Here is a 21,360-nt window from a genome sequence, read left to right on the forward strand (position 1 = left end):
TCTGCAATACATTTTTTGCTTTTTCTTCTCTTCCTTCTTTCTTATAACCCTGTGACAGACTTAAAATATTATTCAGAATCAATTTGCTCTTTAAAGAAAAAAAATACCCATGTCAACTCGACAGTTGTACCTGGCCCTCCCAGCCTAGGACCAAAGCCAGAGCATGATGGAGCACTGCCTTCGGGGAGTACTCAAACTTGTGGTGCTGGTGGAATGTTCTGGAACACCGCAGTCAGCTGACACATGGGGAGGCCTGCTTGTGATTACCAGAGAACTCAGGGGAACAGATGGGCTTGGGAAACATTTTTGTAGGGTTTTGCTAACAGAAAATAAAAGGGGAATCTGGTATATGTTAATCGACAGATTATTCCAGGAGAGTGTCCAAAAATATAAAATCTAAGTTGGCAAATTCAAGAATGTCTGAAACATGGAACTTTGCTGAGATGCTCATGAGCAGAGTGATGACAATTGCTTTCATGCCAAACTCCAGAGAGTTCTAAGTCACAGTTTCCACTTGCCACCCATCTTCATCTGCTTCTCTAATGTGGGTTTCCTAAATTGAGTTGGGGGATGGGGTGAGCGTTCCAGGTTATCTTGATTCCTATTCACTTCGGTTAAATTTACTCCACTTCAAAGGGCGCTATGGATGGAGGCTTCTTGAAGCCCCTACCTCCCTGTGACAGAACTCAGGGGAAAATAAGAAAAGGCTGACCTTGCCTGGAGACAGGATGCACAGATGTTTCCCAGGGAGGAAATGGACCTCACCTTGGTCCGCAAAGGGAAGACGTGGTCTTCCTTTGAGTGATGGGGAGAAACATGAAGGCAGCAGCCCCAGAGTTATACTGCTGTGTGGGGTCAGGGAGGTCTCATGTAAAATCGTGAGAGCTAGAAGGCCCCCAGTCTGCACCACCCAGGGCCATGCCACAGTTTTCCTGACAGCTTAGCCCAGCATGCAGCCCAGCTGTTCCCAGCTGTGAGGGCCCGGCCTAGGGTGGGAAAATGTGAGAGGACCATGGGGACAGCAACCACCTCCCCCAGGAGTCAGCTGGCCAACCCCTGAGGAAATGTCTTTTCTGCTTCTCTGTTTCTTGGCCAGTAGGTGTAGACGCCTGGATTTTAAGACCTGTGGCTATTCAACATTTGTTTTGCAACTTAAGGGTAGGGAATGCCTGGGTCGCCTCACCCATAGCCCATTGTTGCTCACAGGTCAGGGGCCTGGTTTCCCAGTGTTGGAGCCTGTGGAGGGTCTGCCCTGGTTACATGAACATACTCTATGCGTCAGAGGGTGAACCGGGCCCGAGGACAGCCCACACCCAGTGGCTTGTGGACAAATAACCCATTTGGACCCCTGCCCAGCTGTGTTCTACACAGGGTAGAGAGCAGCGTTGAGACCCACTTGCCCTTGGGGGTCAACTGCTCGCGAGCCCACTCTGCCAGCAGCTGTGCTCTCTTCCCACCCACTGCACCACGTCTTCTGGGGCTTGGTGCCAAAGTAAATGAGTTGTTTTTGGATCCTTGTTTTAAGGCCTCCTTCTCTGGGGACCCAACAGAAAATATTCAATAAGTATTCATTGTTAAGGTCATTCAATACACACTGCCCACTAATGTGCCCCTCATGGTTCTAGATGCTAGGAGTGCAGAGAGGAAGGGAGGGAAGCCAGACTGAGTTAGTCCTGGGTTACTGTATGGTTTTAAAGGAGATAAACGCAGATACACAAACAACGTGTATCAAATGGCAGAAAGGGAAATGTTCTATGAGAGAAGAATAGAAAAAAAGAAAAAAAAAACTTTCTGGAAATTTGGGGAGGAAACCCAAAAGTGGGTTGGGGAGGAGCTTAGAAGGGAAACGAGGGAGGAGTGAGGCAGATGGAGCACACCTGAAGCCTCGGGAATTTTGTGGGCAGGTAGATCCAGAGAGAGGATATCCCCTCCCTCCAAGGACAGCTGACTACATGCAGGCACCCCTTGGCCCCTCGACTGGCAGATCCTGCTGAGGTGCCCATCCCTACTGGCCAGTCAGCCGGAGGCTTAGGGGGCTGTCCAGAAACTCTGCTCAGAAGCAAACAGGCTTCACTGGACAAGTCAGCCCCCAGTGGGAAGTGTCATGAATATAAGTTATGTTAGGGGACCAACGGTTCTCAGGAGGGGAGACAGTCAAGAGACCACAAGATACAATGCCTTTTAGGTTCTGTATTTTGATGCTTTGACATCCAGGGCTTAGCTTACCCTGGAGGGCCTGCCCTTCCCAAGTTAGCCAAGTCTAGAGCTAGAGAACAATTTGCCCCAAGCACTTTTCAAATACAACTCACCATGGGCTATTATCTACCTGCCTTGTCACCCCAGGGCCTGGCACCAGACAGCTAGGGACAGCCCGTCTGCCCAGAGCCTGCTGAGATTATCCAAACCAGCCAATCCTAGTTTACCCTTCCCTTCTCATGGAAAGCACAAGAAAGGCTCTTGCCCACAGTTCTTGCTCCTCCCTTGACCCCCTGACCACCCGATGCCATCCCCATGTGGCCCGCTTGCTGCATGGCCTGCCCCTTCCCCTTGGGTTCCATGGGTAACAAACTATTCTTTTGGCCTCACCATGCCTCCGTTATCCTATTCCTGTGCTGTCTTCTAAACCAGAGATTCACAGAGTGAAGGCAGCAAGAAGCAGCCAGGAGGCCACGAGAGGAAGAAGATACAGAGAAGGGACACCATTGTGAGCCACAGGAACAGAGAGAGAATGGCCAGACAGAGTTCCAAGCTCCCCGACACCGGGCTGCAAGATGGCTGCATCCGTTGGTTGCCTTTCTTTGATACCCCCATGTCCCAGCACCTAAACCTCCATATGAGTGTGCAGCCTGAGTGTGTCTCCTTGCTCGTGCAGCAGAAGGAGCATAACCAGATGAGCCTGAGCCCAAGGAACATGGGGAAGAGCCCACGGACAGTCACTGAGTCCCATAATGTTGGTATTGGGAGAAACATTGAAAGTCTTCTAGCCCAGGGACACAAGAAGTACCTTCTGTCAAGGAAAAGATGGACACATTGGTTTACATTAACTTAAGAACACCTATTCATCAAAAAATACCATGAAGATAGGTAAAAGGCAAGCCACAGGGAGGGAGAATATGCTCACAATACATATACTACCAAAACATTTGTATCCAGAATACATAACCCATTCCTACAATCCATAGGGAAAGACAGACTATGTAATTTTTATTTATTTTTATTTATTTTATTTATTTTTTTTGTAATTTTTAAAATGTGCTAAAGAATTGAATGGACCCATCACACAAGAGAATGTCAAAAATGGTAAAGAAGCATATGAAAAAAAATTCTGGATATGTGATAATACCTACATTTGGCAAAGATATAGCAGAGCCGGGACTCTTAATGTGCTCATGGGAGTGGAAATGGATATAACCACTCTGGAAAACTAGCTTGTGACCTGGAATAAAGCTGAATGTCAATGCCGACATTGAACCCAGAAAATCTACTCCCAAGTGTAGCCAACAAGTTGACGTAAAGTCAAATGAAAAAATTAATCAGTTAGGGGTTCGAGGTGGCTCAGTCGGTTAAACATCTGCCTTGGCTTTGATCATGATCCCAGGGCCCTGGGATGGAGCCCCGCACAATCGGGAGATTGTTTCTCCTTCTGTCCCTCCCCTCCCCATCATGCTCTCTCCCTCTTTCTCCAATAAATAAATAAAATCTTTTTTTAAAGTTAATCAGTTAAAATTTTGCAGAAATCTTCAAAGTCTTCTAAACAAATGTGTACATATCCTCACCCAAACATGGGTACTAGGATGTACATAGCTAGGCTTTTTGTAACAGCCCCAAATTGAAAACAATCCAAACATTCATCAACAATCAAGTGGATGAGGTGCAAGATGTTCCTGAGACATACTACACAACAGGAACAATAGAGCTCTACACACATCGTCAGGAGATTATGCAAACCTTATGCTGAGCCAAAGAAGCCAACGCTAGAGACTGCGTAGATATGGTTCTATTTACATCAAGTGCAAAACAGGCATGTAAAGGCAGAGCCGATCGGTGGTGATGAAAGCCAAGACAATGGTTAATTTGAGGAGATAGCCTGGTGCCCAAGAGGGGGAACGAGAAGCTTTCCTGGAAGGCTGGCAATGTGTTGTGTCCTGGTTTGGGTGCAAGTTAGTTTCTGCCGTATATCCATGACCCGTACACTCTTCTGCACATATCTTACACTTCCCATAGGTGTTTACTAGGAATAGACCCCTGGCCTGCTGTCCTTTCAATTTACCAAGGAGGCCCCTTCACATTTCTCTCAGCAATTGGTCATGCACTCTGTTCCCGCTCAAACTCCTCTCAATAAACAGAAAGGCAAGTGGAGAATTCTTTCATAAAAGAATAAGGAGATAATGTGAATTCTTTAAAGATCACGTCACCAAATGCCCAATTTGCTGGACTTTCTGAATTTGTCCATAATCTTATAAATGTACTCTTGAACAGAATGATAAATACGAATATACACTGCTGAATGCATTCATGAGTGAGTCAGCCTTTGCTTTGAGGAGATCCTTCGTCTTTTTCTTTGTAGTTTTTTGCTTATCTTTTTAAATATCGCCTTATTCCCTATTTGGATTCCCCTCGCCCCAAAGGTCTCTTTAAAAATTTGCTGTTTTTACCAGTAGCCAAATTTTAACATTTTTAATTGCTATGCAGATTCAGATCCTTCCTCAGATTTGTATTATATTCATGATGAATAGGGTGTTAACTTTACATGGGATTTTTTTTACGTGGGATTTTTAAAATATACTTTTCCAAGGAGTAAATTTGTTGTTAAGCAGCACAGAGCCTATTATGTTCCTTAACAATTCTTTAATTTCTTCTCTGAAGAGAATTAAAAATCAGGCAAATATAATTTGACAGATTTCTCTGAAAGCTATTAAAACAATATCATCTCACATGTATTCCCAGACAGTGTATGAATATACATAATTGAAATCTGTAAAGAAATAAACATTAATGTACCACTGGAGAAATTAGTCAGTTTTCTAAAATCGCTAGAATTTTGGCAAATGGTAAAATGGCTTTCAAAGGACTTCAGAAGAGCTCACAATAAAGTGAAATACTGACAAATGAGTAGCTGAAATTCATAAGAATTTTAAAAGTGTTATGGAAAAGATAAATATAAATACTGAGGGTGTGGAAGGAAGGAGGAAACACAGAAACATTTTAACCACTGCCTTACTGCCTTCCCGCTCAGAGCAATCACATGCCAAGGGATCTTTACTACATTTTATTTTTTTTACCTTGTGTATGACCAGAGAGATAAGTCTGTGGAGAGGCAAGGACAAAGGAAAGAGGAGGAGAGAGAAAATATGATGAAGGGACATTTCATATTTTGTTTCCAGCTCTATGGAGATGTCATTGACACATTAACAACACCATCTAGGTTTAAGCCTACAGCAGGTTGATTTGATACATTCATAGATGGCAAATCATTTACCACCACAGCATTCTCTAACCTCTCCAGCCCATCACATAATTACCATTTCTTTCTTTTTCTTATTCTTTCCCTTGTGTGTGTGTAGTGAGTACATTGAAATTTAATCAGACAGAAGGGACATTTTTTGAACACCTGCTCTATGCAAGACACTACACCATTGTACAAAGATAATCAAGAAAGTTGTTGAGGTAATAATTACACACACTCATTCAGTGCTGATGCAGTAAGCAGGGTTCTCAGCACAACACATAGTAACTTACTTGAATACTCCCAGCAGCCTTAAAAAAATTGGTACTAGTGACATTCTTGTCCTTTTTTATGGAATACAGCAACTGAGGTACTCGCTCAATGTTCTCACCACACACACACAACGTCCCAGGTCACAAGAGCAGTAATTGGCACAGGCGGGGTGTTGAACCTTTGTACTTTGGGCTGCAGAAGCTGCCTGCATTAGCACGATGCTCGGGGTAGACAGTGATCAACCTCAGGACCTGTGAGCACTTCAGTAGCAGCTCCATCCAAGGGTCAGATGAGACACAAAAGGAGACCAAAAAAAAAAAAAATCTCTTTAGCTACTTGGCAGGAAAATCATATAAAAGGAAGGCTTCAGATTGTGTTGGCATCTCGTCTTTCCAGGGTAAGCATCCCCTTTCTCTTCTTTTACTGGCGCCCTCATTACCATGTTAAATTAAGAGCTGACATAGGATCTCCCCTTCTGCCACTTTGCCGCTCTGCCCCAAGCTCTGCTCTCATTCAGGCAGGTTAAACCGTCTTCCTTAATTACCAAGTGGGAGCTCAGTCTTGCACGGGGAGAGCTCGGATGATAAATTAAAACAAGGGACCTTTGTTTGGTGCATGCAGTTGGGCATCGCTGTCACCTTAATTATGCAATGATGTCACCCAGAGCCGAGGGAAATTCTAAGGGCTTAATCACTGGGAGGCCTGGCAGGCCCGTGAGTAATGAGTAACGGGCATTGTCACATGGGTGCAACGCACCTCCTCTGCTGGGCAGAGCCAGCTGCAACCGGGATGCAGGGGCAGGCAGTCGGTGGGGCCCTCTTCCCATTAGGGAAGCCGTGGAGCGCGGAGCATGGCCTGGGATCAGGTAGGCTGGTGCTTGAATCCTGGCCCCGGCGTGACCTTGCTCTGTGCCCTTGGAGGAGTTTCCTCCGTTTGCTCTGGCCCGTGATTGTGAAGAACAAACGAGACCATGTATTTTAGTGGCCACGGTAGGTCCCAAACAAGTGCTCTGCATTCTTGCTCTGAGAGGAGGGAAGCCCCCTTTGCCACCAACAATAACTGCAGGCACCCCACCCCCAAACGAAGCAGAACCAGGCATGTCCCCAGAGTCCTGAGTCTGGGATCCTACTCTGATCTTGAACAAGTTAGCCCTCCCTTCTGAGCCCCAGTCCTCCCCTTTAGAGAAGGGGCCTAAGGATTGTGAGCCTTGACGGAGATGATGGACACCAGCGACCCCACACAGTGCCTTCATTTATTTCTAGATTGGGCTGCAAAACAAATGTTTGGGGAGCACAGCACACGGGGCCCCTGGTTTCTTCCCAACCACATGAAAGCTTTATTGTAACCAGCTTCCAGATAAAGGCCTTCAGACTGTCAGTAAGCCAGTGTGTCACAGAGAAGTGTTTTCCTCCTAATTTTGTTTCTTCTCGCCAGTTTGTGGGTGGCTGGGCGGGATAGTCACTGTGGCTTTGTGCCTCCCCTTCTGCCACTCGCTCACTCTCCCTACCTCGGGTGGCTCTCCAGGCGACCAGCGGGACACGGGACACTGCCCATGAGCCTAACCCCTGCTCCTTCCTCAGCTACTTCTCCCCCTGCTCCCCGGACATCACTTGTCCCACTGTGTCCCCGGCGCCACCACACACACCCCAGCCTGCAGCCCCCTCTGCGTCCCTCCTGCCCCCCCAAGCTTCTGATCTTTCCCAAGAACAAGTGGCCCTTCCTCCCTGTTTGGGGGACTAGCGAGGGATGTGCTCACTTGGGATGTGGCCAGGCTCCGGGCTTTCAGGGCTCCCATGGGCTGGGACATACACGTGTGTGCACAAAACCACACTCATACACACACATACACTCTAACATGCAAACACACATACACACGCGTACTCACACACTCATAGACATGGGCAGATACTCATGCACACACACACACATCCGTACACACACACCCTTCTACTGTCCACAGAGGAGGGGATCTCAGGTATATGGTGTGCCACCCATAGACGACAGTCCCCAGCCTCTCATGGAAGCTTCCAGAGATGACTACAGATGGGTTTTGAACAGTGAGGGCAAGGGCCTGGCACAAGGGCAGCTGTGAGCCACGTCACAGTGATGACTTGGCAGCCTCGCCGGATCTGGAGCCAGCCTGAGTGGTGCGTGCTTCTGGGAACTATCTCCGCCACGAAGACAAGGCCACCCATGCAAACTGTTGCCTTCCTGCTTATCCACGTCTATTTATAGGTCAGTCCTGTGAAACAAATGTTCTCAACCATACATCTGCAAGCGTTCTGGCATGTTAGCTCATTCCTTTCTAGTCTCAGTATGCACCACCAGAAGCTTCCCTGCCTGGGTATTTTTAAGGGCGCCAAGGAGAAGCACCACCACCTGCAACAAAAACCGCACTCGGCAGCGGCAGGAGCCAGGCTGGGGGAAAAGTCGAGGCCGCTATGGGACACGAAGAAAGGGCACAGCTTCTGTCCCCTTGCAGGCCAGCTCAAGGCCCCCTCTGCGGGGCCAGCTCCCGGGGGCTGCAGTGATGGGATAAGACAGAGCACGCCGGGGGTGGGCCAGCGCTTCTTACTCAAGAGCCACACGCTTTATCATGTCAAATGATGGAAATATTTTGCTTTGCACCTAGCTTGGGGGCTTCCCATTCTGGCAGGGATTCTACGGATGCCAAAGCCAGCCGTCTGCTAGGAATGTGAGCGAACAGGCTGGGAATGGGGCCCTCGCGGTCCAGCAAGCTGCCACGTCTTGAACACCGGGAGTCACGTCTCACGTTCTCTTTCTCTTGGGACTTTGTAGGGCTGCCGACTTGCCCGCTTGTGACTTCCATCCTGAGGGTGGATTTTACTAGAGCTCTGTCTCTGACATGGATTGGCCCAATCCTTTTAGAAAATAGTCCTGGATTGTCTGTGAACTCAGTTCTTCAGGTAAAAAGAGCAGGAGAAAACACGATGTTTCACCTCCCACCTCACCCCCTCGGTTAAATACACCCCACATCCCAGCTGTGCTCACCTAGCCAGCCCGATCGGCCACCGGGCCTTTGCTCATGCTGTCCATCTGCCTCGAGGGGCCTTCCTCCCTCTTCTACCTCCCTTTAAAGTGCAAGACAACAACACCACTTCCAATGAAGCTTCCCTCAAGCATCCCAGAAAACATACATTATCCTCCTTCTACTGGTTTCCTGTGGCTGCTGTAACAAGTTACCGCAGACCGGATGGCTTGAACAAGAGAAACCGAATTCTCTCACCGCTCTGGAAGCCGGAACTCTGTAGTCAAGGTGTGGGCCGGGCAGTGCTCCCAGCAGAGACTCTGGGGCAGAATCTGCTTCCTGCTTCTTCCAGCTTAGCTGGTGGCTGTGGCCTTCATCGTACCAGCCTCTGCCTCCCTCTTCACAGGATCTTCTCTGTGTGTCTCAAATGCCTCTCAGCCTTTTTCTTATAGGACATTTGTCACTGGGTTTAGGGCCCACCTGGGGAATCGTGAGGCTTTCCCAATATCCTTAACTAGATTACATCGGCATAGACCTTTTATTCCAAATAAGGTAACATCTGTTGGTTTCAGGGACTTGGACACAGACAGATATTTCTGGCAGCCACTTTTCGCCCACTATCTCGGCCCAACCATAAACATGCTCAACCACCCCACGGCATACTACCTCCCAAAGAGATAATCATCACTGTGTTCTATCCCTTAGCACACAGAGCCATAAAGTACACTCTCCCCTCACTTGATAGGTCTTTGAACTCTACTGCCTTTACTTTTTGGATTATAGGATCATCATGTGCTTGTTACAGTGGACTAGTAAGAAAAATAAAGCTGAGAGTCTCTCTGGCCCATCCAAACCCTCCCTCACGGTGATGCCTCTGCTCCCTCAAGGTGACCAGGACTAGTGGTTTGGTTTGTGTTCCCCAACCCCCTCAACGTTCTCAACACTTATGCAAACAAGCAAAGTAATTTATATTTAGACACATTCACCCATTCACATATATAAGGCATTTTGTCCTTCCTTTTTTTAAAGATTTTATTTATTCCAGAGAGAAAAAGAGTGAGAGGAGGGGCAGAGAGAAAAGGAGAAGCCAACTCCCCACTGAGCAAGGAACCCGATGCCAGGCTGGATCCCAGGACCCTGGGATGGTGACCCACCCAAAGGCACAATCTTAACCAACTTAGCCACCCATGTGCCCCTTGTTTTCCCTTAAAAAAAATATTAGTAAAACCTCTTTTGCTACTTCAGAATGTGTGGAGGACTTGCCCGTCAGTGAGATCCGCCTGAGCCTTTTAAACCACTCCCCTGCAGGGAAGCCACACTAGAATCCATGGAACCCTGTGGCTACACAGACCTTATTTAACTGTATTTATCCCCAAACTCAGAGTCATAGACATTCTCTTATGAATGTGGCTGGGGTACTTCTGATGATGCTGATGAAGATTTTCCTACATTTAGGTCTTTGGTAACATGTCAGGGGGATGATTTCTTCCCCCAACCCTCTGATAATGCCTGGACACTTCAGTGTTTGTCACAACCGTGGGGAGGGCCGTGCAGGCATCTGGTGGATGGAGGGCACAGATGCTGCTGAGCACCCTACAGAGCCCAGGAAGGCCCCCCAAGGAGAGCATTAGCCAACCCCAAATGTCGAGAGTGCCAAAGGGGGAAAACTGGTGAAAATGCAATGTTATAAATAGAATAAAATGGAGATCTATTTGTTTTCATTTGTATGGGTTGTTCATTTTGTCCATATCTGTTATTTGTCCATCCTTCCTGTCTCACTGGAATAAATTGCTATGTAATCTCATGCTTAATTTACAAATATCTTTCTTTCTGACCTCCCTCTTCATTCGTCTGATCTTTCCACTGATTCTTTGTCCTACTCTTATCAATGTTATAGTTATTTTTCACTAAAATAGGCAGATACCTACTAGATATCACCTCCTTATTCTTATAGCTGTACTCTATCAAGCTAAATCTGCTTTGCAAAATAAATACAAGTGCAATTACCAGACCAAAAAGCTTTACACAAACACAGTGTGCTGTCATAACAAAGCTGCTGGTCGGAAGCAAACAGGGTACTCAGGGCACGGGGGTCCTCTCGAGGTAGGTGTGCCAAGAACTTTGTCATATGGAGACCTAAGGCTTCCTTGTTGTTCCTACGGATGTTAACTTGTGTTGCCACTGAGCCACACTGGTGTTTGGCACTCAACATGAGCACACCATCAGGGTTTTAAATCTACGTCTGTTCTTATTCACACAGGATTATTAAATCAGGGCTCCTTAACCACCAGTACAACCATAAGGCATGTAATTAACTGTAAATGCAAGCATGACACAGATTTTGTGACGATCCTTAGTTGTGGGTGGCCATCAGATGACCCAGGATAGGATTATGTTTACTTTTTTGCCATTATTATTTTAAATTATAAAATTACATTTTCACTTTGCAGAGAGAATTGTCCGATCCCAACCGATAGCCACAGACACCAACTGGAACAATTCTCCATGTGTCTTTCTCGTGTCGTTGAGGTCTTTCTTCCAGAGCCACCTCTTCTCAGGGGGCTGAGAGCTCACTTAGCATGTCCCTGCCCTAATTTCAATGCCATGTGATTCTGATTCTGCAAATTTTATAGTAGGTTTTCACATCTGACTAGGCAAATTCTCTCTGTCACCCTTGAGTATTGTCCTTTTTTCAGATTTTTATTAGAAATTTTTATGCATTTGTACTTTCAATTTCCTAATGTTCTCCAGAAAGCGAGGAAGGGCTTCATGAGAGTGCCTTCGTGTAGCCACTGATTTCATGACAGCTGACACTTCAGATGTTAAGACCTTCCTCCAGAACATGGTATGTTTCTACCTTAAGTCCTTCAATAAGGTTTGATAGTGTTCTTTGTTCTGATTAAATTCATTCCTTTTTTTTAATGATTTTTCTATTTTATTTTATTTTTGGGGTTTTTTTGTTTGGTTTGGTTTGGTTTTTTTTTTTGTATCTATTTTAAATGGAATTTCCCCCACTCCCTTATTGCTATATCCAAGAAAAGGGCTATTGATTTTTATACAGATAGAAATATATAAGTATTTATAATAATACAAAATATAATATATATATTAAAATATAATAAATATAAAACTTATGTAAATATAATAAATATAAAACTTATATTTATATTAAATATAAGTATATTTATAATAAATATACTTATTATAATAAATATAAATAAATAAATATAAAACTTATATGATATATATTTATGTATATTGTATATGTTTTATATATACACACCTACATATACTTTTATCAAAATCTCTTAAATATTAAATATTTAAAATAATATATAATAATAATATATAAATAATAATATTTAAAATATTAAATAATAATATTTAATTATTTAATAATTTATAATATAATATTTATAATAAATATAAAACTTATATGATATATATTTATGTATATTGTATATGTTTTATATATACACACCTACATATACTTTTATCAAAATCTCTTATGAATTCTAAATTTTTTAAATAATCCTTCAAGTTAAAAAAAATAATCCTTCAAGTTTTCTAGGAATATATTTTTTTCTGAAAACAAATGTTATTCTGATGATTTTTAATTCTAATGTATATTCTGTCAATTTCATTTTCTAGAAGCTTCAGTGTCAAATAGTAGTGGACACAGTACCATTCTCCCTTCTCTTTGATTTAATAGATTTTTGCTTTAACAGAAACAGCTTTAGCATTTTATCACTCATGAACATTTGCTCACAGTGTTCAGCATATTTACTCAGTTAACTTCTAATTAAGCTGCAGTAGAATCTTTTAAAGACTTATTTATTTGGGAGAGAGAGGGAGAGCGCATACATACACACGCACAAGTGGGGAGCGGCAGAGGGAGAGAGTGTCAGGCAGACTCCCCACTGAGTGTGGACCCCACCCAGGGGCTGGACCCCAGGACCCCAGGGACCTGAGCTGAAACCAAGAGTTGGACGCCCAACTGACTGAGCCACCCAGGCACCCCTAAGTGGAGTTTGAATTTTTATCTATTGTCCAAATTTTATAATATACCCCTTTAGAATCTATTGATATTTTTTCATCTTTCTCCTATGACTGAATTAAGAATTATGTTTTTAGCCTTCCTTCTTTTTTTAAAGATTTTATTTATTTATTCATGAGAGAGAGAGAGAGAGAGAGGCAGAGACACAGGCAGATGGAGAAGCAGGCTCCATGCAGGGAGCCCAATGTGGGACTCGATCCCGGGTCTCCAGGATCACGCCCCGGGCCGAAGGCAGGTGCCCAACTGCTGAGCCACCCAGGTGTCCCTGTTTCTAGCCTTCCTGATGGTGAACCATTCCTTCAGTTACAAACCTTCCTGGGTTATGCTATAACAAGCATTCTTTCAATATACTGCAGGATTTTACTTGCTACTTATATAAAGTACCTATTCATTTGTTTATTGTTCTATAATCTTTGATATTAAAAATATACTAGATTTGAAATGAATTAGGATGTTTCCATAATTTTCTATATACCAGAAAATTTTGATAACATAGGAAGTATTTTTTGAATATAAAAGGGCTGTTAGCTGTGAATATCAACAGACCTGGGTAAATTTTTGGTATGTTTATTTTTCTACCATCATTGGGGTAATTATATTTCATTTTAAAAATCACCAATTTCCAGTATGTTTTAAACATATTACTGTAGAGTTGCATAAAGTACCCACTTGAAGCATTTTTCTTTTTTGTATCTATTCTTACACTTCATACTCCACTTTTAATGTTGTATCTTTTGTTTCCTGTCAATTTTCCAAACCATCCTATGGTTTTGTCTGTTTCATCTTTTAAAAGTTTATTTACTTGAATATAATAAAAATGATGTGTTATAAATTTTCCTCCCTGCACAGGTTTGGCTGCATCCCCTAAATTTTCATTTTAACATTTCTGTGTAATTTGTAATTCCGATCTATATTTACTCTTTCATTTGAGAAGTTTTTTTAGATAAATGTTTCTAAAATTTCAACATATCAAGCTTTTGGGTGTCATTTTTTCATTAATGCTTTTCTAGGTTTGAGGATTTGAAGGTAAAGGATTATGGCCAAAGGATTTCAAAGGATTATTTGAAATGTGTTAGGGTTTTATTCTAACCAAAGACAAAATTTAGTTTTGTTCTTATTCTATGAATTACAAAAGAAGATGATACATTCTCTGTGTGTAAACATAATAGCATTTTGCAGTTATTCTACTGGATTATTATTGATTTTTCCTGGTCTCTAGATTTTCCTAATTTCTCATTTTTGATAAAACTATTTAACATTTAAATCAGTTTCCAGGGATCCCTGGGTGGCTCAGCAGTTTAGAGACTGCCTTTGGCCCAGGGCGTGATCCTGGAGTCCCAGGATCAAGTCCCACGTCGGGCTCCCTGCGTGGAGCCTGCTTCTCCCTCTGCCTATGTCTCTGCCTCTCTCTGTGTCTCTTGTGAATAAACAAATAAAATCTTTAAAAATAAATAAATAAATAAATAAATAAATAAATAAATAAATCAGTTTCCAGTGACATCCTCATCCTTTCTGTTACACATCTAACGCACATCTAGATTCATCACACACCAAAGTTTCTGGGACATGTTATCTTTTGTGCATGTGAACATTTGCTCTGCTTTTATTTGCATGTTACAGAGTAAATTTCTTGAGTACTTCTGAAGAGTTACAAATCTAAAAATGTCAAGTTTGTTTCTCCTTATAAAGAATGTTATCCTGGAAGAATAGGAGATTTTTTTAATCATATATTTTTCTATAAATAGTTTGAAGATATGCTTCTATTTTAACCTCTGGTGTTGCAGATGAGAAGTCAGATACAAATCTGATTCACTAGACTTTGAAGGCAAACTTTTGTATTTGTCTAGAAGTTTATAGCTTTTATACTGGGCTTGTGTTTCAGAACTTTCCCCAGGAAATATCTAGACCTGAGCTGTCCAAAGGAGAGTCACTAATATATGACTATTTAAGTGAAAGTGTTAGTTAAATAAAAATAAGTAAGATTTGAAAGTCAGTTCCTTGGCCATACCATCTACATTTCACATGCTCCAGAGCTCTGTGGGGCTAGCAGCCACCATGTTGCATAGCACAGAGCACTTCCATCATTGCAGGAAGCTCTATTGACCAGTGCTGGTCTGGTCTGTATTACTATTATTATTATTAATAGTATTACTAACATTGCATGACATTTACCGAACCCTTTCAACTTCAAAATTGAAGCTTGCTTCAATTCAAAATGCTTCCTTCTATTTATTTATAACTTTTCCATCTATTCTTTTTTCCTATTGAAATTCCTTAACACTGCATATAATGTCTTAATTCTCTAAATCTCATAATTTCATTCATTCTCCTTTCTCCCTGCATGTTTCCTTAATGAGATCTTTAACTTAGTGATTAGCAATGACTATTCCCTTTATCAATTCTTCCATTAAATGTCTTATTTTGCAAAATGTATATTTTTGCTAAAAATTTCTTTTTGGGGGTTCTGTGAATGTGTCTACTTGAATCCTTTTTTTTTTCTTTTAAGTTACACTTGTGTTCATTTCTTCCACTCTGGAGCCATAGTGTTTCAGCTGCTCAATCAGGTTAGTCTTTCCCTCTTGATTTCCTTTCTGAATCTATCATACTTTTGTGCTTTTCCTTGCTTCCTGTGGCTGTGACTCGCTCAGCAGTGCCATCAAGCTCTTGGGGGACATGGGCAAACTTTGTTCTGGCACCTGCTGCAATGGCCTATCAGGCCATTCTGGAACCTGCAGCCATTTATTCTAACTCTGCAGGGCCCCCAGTTGGCACCCAGACATCACACAACTGAAGACCCATCCCAGATCCCCTCCAGCGCCCCAGGTTTCCATTGCTAATTGGGCCTCCCTAGTATTTAGGAAGACTGGCAATGAAAACAAAGCTTCCAAATGCCACTATCTGGAATCCAGGGTCTTGGAGATTCCTATGTTACCTTATCTATCCACCACTGAAGGAGAGTCCAAGAACAGTTCTGGGAGAATTCTGGTAGAAGTTAACTTTGATCGTTGGCCCGAACACCCAAAGGGATTTTTTTCCCCCAAAAACCATTAGCTAGACCAAGAAAGGTATTTCTCACAAGAGAGTAAAAATTGGTATAAGCTTCATGGAAGACAATTTGGCAAGAAGATTCAAAATTCATGAAATACAGATTCCCTTTAACCAAGCCACGGTATATTTAGGTGTTTATTCTGAGGGAGTTATTAAGGATATGTGCAAAGATTTAGCTATAAAAATGTAGTTTAATATTGTCTAAGATGGTAAAACATAAAAAGCTGATAGATATAGATAGGTAGGCACATGAATAGATAGATAGATAAGGAAATAACCCGAATGATCAATAATAATTTGTAGCAAGTTAGCTTCAAAAAACTGTAATGTAGGTCCTGATATAAAACCATACAGTCATTGAAAATGATATTATAGAAGATCATTTGTATGTGTAGTGTGATTCTATTTTATGTTACATTTAAATCTATAAATCTCTCTATATGTTTATATCTCTATCTGCATAAAATATGGAAGGATAAATATACCAAGGTGTTTAAAAGTGGTAGAGTGACAAGCAATGGTTGATCATTTCAAACTTTATTTTCTTAAACATTGAACATATTTTGCTTATGTGATTTTTTTTAATTAGCAAAATCATTTTAAAACTCCAGTTGAACTTTTCAGTATCATGTTCAAGGTTTCCAGCAAACTACATGGTCACATGATCCCAGCTCCCAAAACCAGGCTACATGGTTACCTGATCCTAACTCCTCACTCTTGGCCTTTCTAGATCCAGTCACAGCCCAGCTGATCCTGCCTCCCTCACATCTTCCATCATCCCACTCCATTCAATGAGGAGGAGGAGCTAGCTATGAGACTCATTGGTGATGACTCACCTGCCAGTCTGGGCTCCTTCAATATCCCCTCATTAACAGTGACATGAGTCTATGTCGAGGATGGAAAGACAGAAGTTTACAACCTGCTCAACCCTGTTCCAGGCACCAGAAGGCAAAGCAAGAGCCTATCATTATCTCCTCAGCTCAGGTTCTTTGAGAAAATTGCCAGTGCTGAACAATAGGAGGGAGGAGAGAGGTCTGAGGCCCTGTTGGTGACTTTCCTCATGCTGCCATCTTATTATACCCAAATTTTACTTTGGGTGAAATAAATGAGAATAAAAATGGACAAATGCTTGCTGAGCAGAAAACTAAAGCAAGGTGACATTTACATGTTTGGCAAGTTCTTCTTAACTCGTGACAGTCTTGGAAGTTGCTTCTCAGCACATGTTGTGACACTACATAATGGAGCCTTCCCCATGGAGACGGGAGCTCCCTCCTTCTGGGCTGTGTGGCCTTTCCAACATTGGATCTAGTGATCAATGTATCTCCTCTCAGGATTGGGGGTCCCATGACTGTTCTCACTCATCCTGTCCCTCTAGAATCCATCCAGGAGAGCAGAAGCCCCTCAAGGGCAGGAATCCTCTCTCCCCCTGTAGCCAGAGACCAGCAGAACTAAAGAGGTGGGTAAGAGGCTAAGGCACAGATCCGGGGAGGGGCTCCTGACCTGGGGCCCTTCAGCCAGGTGACCTCACTAGAGGATGGCAGGAGGAGACATATTTGAGTCTTTAGTGGAGAGTGTGGTGGTGGTGGTAGGAGGGAGACATAGTGGCAATCCCCCCATAGAGAGAGGGCCTGGGACTGGTTCTCTTCAATGGAAGTGGCATTCTGGGGGGCTCCCAAGGGTCCTATGTCTTTTAAAATAAAATCTTCATCATTTGCTGCCTTTAGTCCATTGTGCTCCTCAAATTGTAATGCAGACACAAATCACCTGAGGATTTTGTTAAAATGCAGATCCTCACAAGTCTGGGGGCAGGGACCTAGGGTGCTGCTGCTGGCCCATGGCTCATACTCTTGAGTAGTGAGCCATTCAAGAGCACATGTCACACAAAAGCCTGTTCTTGCTACAACAGGGCAGCCTTTATCAGACATGCAGTCAGATTCCCCACCTGCGGAGGGGGGGGTGGGGGGTGGGCCAAGGTCAAGAAGATGCTAGGTGTGCAGAGCTGAAAGAACCGGCTTCTTTCCCAACAATTCCAGCCAACACATTGCCTCTTTCAAGTTCACCAGGTTGCCACAAAAGATACTCTTTATATTCTCCACATCTAAGAGGTTCATTCTCAGCTTTGAAGGGGCTAAAGGGGCTAGAGACAGTGGGAGAAAGCAGCCTTTTCAGGGCATTTCTAACAAGCTGAGCCTGATCCAAACCTTGTTCAATGAGCACTTACTTTATACAAATAAACTCACAGGCGCCCACTCATCTCTAATTAAACCAGAAAGAAAGCATTTGTTCTAATTGGACTGCATAGCTCAAGAATTAATTGTGAGATTGTTTAGAATTGCAATCTTGTGACCCATTCACTAGAAGGGGGGAAGAAACCTACTTTAGGAATCCTACTCTATGTAATTTTTTCTGGGCTGTTTGTCTTTTTAATCCCTGGAAACCTTCGTGCAGCTTGAACCGATGATTTACAAACAAAAGCCAAAACTTCTGAGGGGCAGCTTAACCGCACAGTGTTACAAAAGTGTTGGCAAAGGTGAAGATAACTCAATTCAGTGTATGTTCTAATATGCCTCTGAGAAAGTGCCCTGATAATTAAGGGTTTGCACAATTTCTATGGGGGGAATCATGAGTCACATTAGTTATCAATATCAAAAGAATCACTTTTGTATTCAGCGGTCTGGTCTGCCTAGAAACAACAGACACTCTCCAAATGCTAGTCTACAGCCACAGTCAGCCAAAGGTGTGAGAGGTTTCTACAGCCTCATCGGGTGCCCTGGGGTGGCACTGGTTACCCTCGAGTTTTCAAGGCGTTGCTGGAGGGGGCTTGGCACCGTGCGCTGCTGAGCTAGCCTCCTCAGCTCGGGCCCTCTCTTCTGCAGCTTGCTGATGCAGCTTGCTGACAAATGCCAGTTGTTTGCCTGCAGCCACTTCAGCTCACCTAGTTGCAGAAAGATCAAGCTGGCCCCTTGCCCTTCAAAAGTCAAAATAAAAGAGAAAAGACACAGCTATGTCATCCTTGACTGCATACCCTGAACCCCTCCGGATCAGGGGACAGATATCGTTAGAGAACAGGGCAGGCAGGGACCGAGGACCTCTTTGGCACCTGGTGCCCCAGTCCACGGCCGCAGCCCTGCTCAGCTGCCTGTGCTTTGGTTACGGATACTCTGCCAGGGGCAAAAGGGAACCCAGTCGGCTGCCAAGGACTAGCTTGAGCTTGTGAAGCTGACACTCGGGAAAGTCTTGCATTGACTTGTATATGGCAAGGGAACATTTCAAGTTGAATGTCAGTAATGGAGACAAGGGGCAAGGGGGATGCTTGTGGTGGCCTCCCCATGAAATGCCATATTTCATGTGAAGGATGCATGGGAGGGCGCGTTGGGGAGTGGGTCAGACTTGTGCTGGGAGGTCTCCACCTCGCAGCCTTAACCCCCTCCAAATGGGTAAGTTTGCACAGTGGTTCGCTCTTGAACACAAAACCTGGCTGTTCTTGAGTAAGTTTCAGGGATGGAAAATGTGGATGACTCTGCCAGAATTGTGTAGCGCGAAGCAACTCAAAGCAGCCCTTAGCAATCAAGGATGGAAACACAGATCTGAACTGACACCAGAACCATTTTGCTTTGGGGACAGATTTTCATAAAGATCCAGAGAGATGTACTTTTAATAAAGATTGCGCCCAGCAGAGACACTGTATGGACTCCAAGCAACAGGGCCCACCCAGCCAGCATCACACCAGGGCGTGGAGAAGGCATAAGGCTTCCCACCAGGGGGAGCAAACCTAGCAACCAGGAAACTGGGTGGACTGTTGGGAACTTTTCACTAGATCATGAGGTCATTAAGGGCTGGCTTAGGGCTCTGAGCTCCCACCTTCTGATGTGAGATCTCATCCCAGGCTCAGCAGATCTTCGCGGGATGAACAGAAAGACAATGTAAGACCAGATGTGACTGAGATGAGGCCCAGATCACCGCTGCTCCTGCAGTTCCAAAGGGGACAGACCAGTAAGAGACCCAGTGTGTGGGGGGGGGGGCACAGGGTGATCCTGAATATCCCGTCGTTTCTCAATCTCTTCGTTTCTACTCCTGGCCTCTTCCCACTCTACTGAATTTCCTGAGACCACAGCCTGTATCAGGCTCTATTCACTGTGGAGAAAGTTCCATTTATGACTCCTAATCGCACTGCCTCTAATGCATAAGAATCTTAGCATCAAGTGATTAATGGATGGAAGAACAAAAAGACAAGAAAAGCAAAATGAAATACTAACTCATGGTTTACTTTGTTGCACAACTTTTATGAGCCAAAAGTTTTTAATCATATATTTTACACACTTACAATGATATACCTACATAAGAGTATTTTAAATATTTTTAAATCCAGTGGTTTTAAATAAAATTTACTTAAAGAACATTGTTGTATTAGAATAGTTTAAACAATGCAATGATTTAAAAAATAAGCTCCAAAATCTCAATGGCTTTACCCCCAAAGTTTCTTTCTTGCTCTGCTCTATGCTCAAGACATGGCAAGGAGGGAGTTTTAACTCTGCAGGAATCAAGGGCTAGCACTTAAAACATCTCCAGACCCGATGGGAAGGAAATATCCGAGGATATTTCTCCAACACTTTAGCCCAGATGTGACACCAACCACTTCCATCCACAGCCTGTTTTTCAGAACTAGTCACAAGCATTTAGTGGGGAAAGTCATCAACCTCTAAGAGTAAAGCCCGAATTACTCGCTAAGAGGCCTGTTTGATCTTCTAGGTCCCCAGCATGCCTTTCTTAGCTGGGTGACATCAAAGTGCCCAGCACTTCACTGTAGAGACTAGACCAGGGGCCACACCTATACGACAAGGACAGAGTAACTGCCTGGCCCACCTGGCCATTCATGGGCTTCTCACTTTGTCTTCATATGTTGCCATATGGATATAGGGATATATGATTCCACAAGGGATATATGATGCTGAAAATACTCCAAGTCGATTGACTATTTAAAATGTAAGGGTTTTTTTGGAACACCTGGGTGGCTCAGTGATTGAGTGTCTGCCTTTGCTCAGGTCATGATCTCCGGGTCCTGGGATTGAGTCCCACATTGGGCTCCCTGCAGGGAGCCTGCTTCTTCCTCTGCCTGCGTCTCTGCCTCTCTCTGTGTCTCTCATGAATAAATAAATAAAATCTTCAAAAATAAAAATAAATAAATAAATAAATAAACAAAATGTAAGGTTTTTATTTTAAGGCTCATTTAGTGTTTCCTTCTATTCTCAAATACTGGGAACCTTAAAAATTGGAAATTCAAAGGCTGAAACATCCCTGAGCCCCTCAGAGGCCTTACCAGCAATAGACAATCCAGGGAGTTTGTTGACAGAATTAGTTGAAAATACATATGGGTGTGAGCCCCCTGGAGACCCAAGATCCCTCCATGGTCATGAGCAGACTCTACTCCACCCCCCAGGGTGACAACCACATGGAGAAGGGTCCTGTGGCAGCGACCTCCAAATTCAGCTTTTCAACCCAGCCTGTTCATACACAGCACACAGTATCTCTGAGGGAGGGCCCTCTGAC

General features: G+C 43.6%; 1 long non-coding RNA gene across 1 annotated transcript; it reads left to right on the top strand.

Annotated features, from left to right (window-relative positions):
• Nucleotides 1-5,922: 5,922 nt before the first annotated feature.
• LOC119866857 lies at nucleotides 5,923-17,513 on the top strand. The gene is made up of 3 exons (XR_005353145.1): nucleotides 5,923-6,116; nucleotides 11,460-11,553; nucleotides 16,544-17,513. It is a non-coding gene; the product is annotated as an uncharacterized LOC119866857 (long non-coding RNA).
• The last annotated feature ends 3,847 nt before the right edge of the window (nucleotides 17,514-21,360 follow it).

Source organism: Canis lupus, chromosome 1 (assembly GCF_011100685.1).
Source record: "Canis lupus familiaris isolate Mischka breed German Shepherd chromosome 1, alternate assembly UU_Cfam_GSD_1.0, whole genome shotgun sequence".
Taxonomy (NCBI): domain Eukaryota; kingdom Metazoa; phylum Chordata; class Mammalia; order Carnivora; family Canidae; genus Canis; species Canis lupus.